Raw genomic sequence first — 1489 nt, 5'->3', positions numbered from 1 at the left:
TGAGCGGGCTGAGACGAAAGCAAAATTTATAAGTTCTATGTACGCCTGAAAAGAAAATGCATAAAAACATCTCAATATGAATAAAATCAGTTGATTCTTTCCAAGCAACAACCAAGTAATTTTTTTTTTGTTGCCAAACCAAAAAACAAAAACTTTTAACGCTTCAGGATAATACTTGTGACGTCCTGATTTAAATGTAATGAAATATAACAGTTTTTTCTCAATATCAATAAAAGAATTAACGTAGCAATAACATACCGTAACAATTATCCTAACTTGAAACAAACAAACAAAAAAAAATTCTGATGAGTACACCACATGACTTCCTTGTACGAAATAGTGAATTATACGCATTTTTTCCTACACTTTATTTAAAGTTTTTTCCCTCGAATTTCATTAGAGATGTATTTTTCATTGAATTAATTTGGTTCTCACTTCGCAACAAGGCAAAAATACATAAAAACGGGGAAAAAGATTAATTCTATGTATTTTCAACATCAATGTCATATGAACGAGCAACCAGTTTCGACTCTTAAGTATTATGTATAGATAAAAAAAAAAAAAAAAAAAAAAAAAGAGGGAATTGGATCAAAAAAAAAAAAAAAAAAAACTCCTTTCAGGGCTCAGCCGGGATTTGAACCCGGGACCTCTCGCACCCAAAGCGAAAATCATACCCCTAGACAACTGAGCCACGCTCATGATTATAATTACAAACCTATTTAACACTTCATGCCATTGGCACGCATTTTCACCATTGTGATAACAATGGCGTATCTTCCATTCCCACAATTACATCCTTCTTTTTTTTCTCTCTTTATTTATACCTATTTCGTTCAGAGGAAAAGTAGGGCATTGGGGCAACAATTCTAAGAGCCGATTTTTTTTAATAATGATTGCTTCTCAGGGCTACATTACTTGTTAAACAATATACTCATGTGCTTAGCCTGTAAGGTAAAATACGCATAACAGATACATTTTCCATGGATAAATTTTGAAATGTGGCCTTCCCATTTCTTTTCTCTATTTTTTTTTTTTTTTTTTTTTTTTTAAGTAAAATTTTGATGTGTACATTACATGACTTGTACATGACTTGTACGAAATGTTGAACTATACGCATTTTTTCCTGCATTTCATTTAAACTTATTTCCTTGAATTTCATTAGAGGTATATTTTTCATTCAATTATTTCAGTTCTCACTTCGCAACAAGGCAAAAATGCATAAAACCTCAAAAATCTTTATTAAAAATAAAAAAATCTGATGTGTACACAACATGATTTCCTTGTACGGAATAGTAAATTATACGCAGTTTTTCTTACATTTCATTTATCTTATTAGATTGAATAAACCTACTTCGCCGACACCGCATAAACCACAATAGAATAAATGCATTCTTTGAAATTCACTTTGTTTACCATAGCCACACTCTGGCGCTAGGTTCACTTAACATTCAAATACTATAATAAGGCTATAATGATGTATAAAAGAAAT

At 30.9% G+C, this 1489-nt stretch overlaps 1 non-coding gene across 1 annotated transcript; it reads right to left on the bottom strand.

Annotated features, from left to right (window-relative positions):
* Positions 1–619: 619 nt before the first annotated feature.
* TRNAP-UGG (transfer RNA proline (anticodon UGG)) lies at positions 620–691 on the bottom strand. Its single transcript has one exon. It is a non-coding gene; the product is annotated as a tRNA-Pro (tRNA).
* Positions 692–1489: the final 798 nt, after the last annotated feature.

The sequence above is a fragment of the Stegodyphus dumicola genome, chromosome 2, assembly GCF_044657685.1.
Source record: "Stegodyphus dumicola isolate Sdum_Otavi_A_Nest chromosome 2, ASM4465768v1".
Taxonomy (NCBI): Eukaryota; Metazoa; Arthropoda; class Arachnida; order Araneae; family Eresidae; genus Stegodyphus; species Stegodyphus dumicola.
Note: the sequence above shows the minus strand (reverse complement) of the source record. Positions and strands in the feature narration are given on the sequence as shown.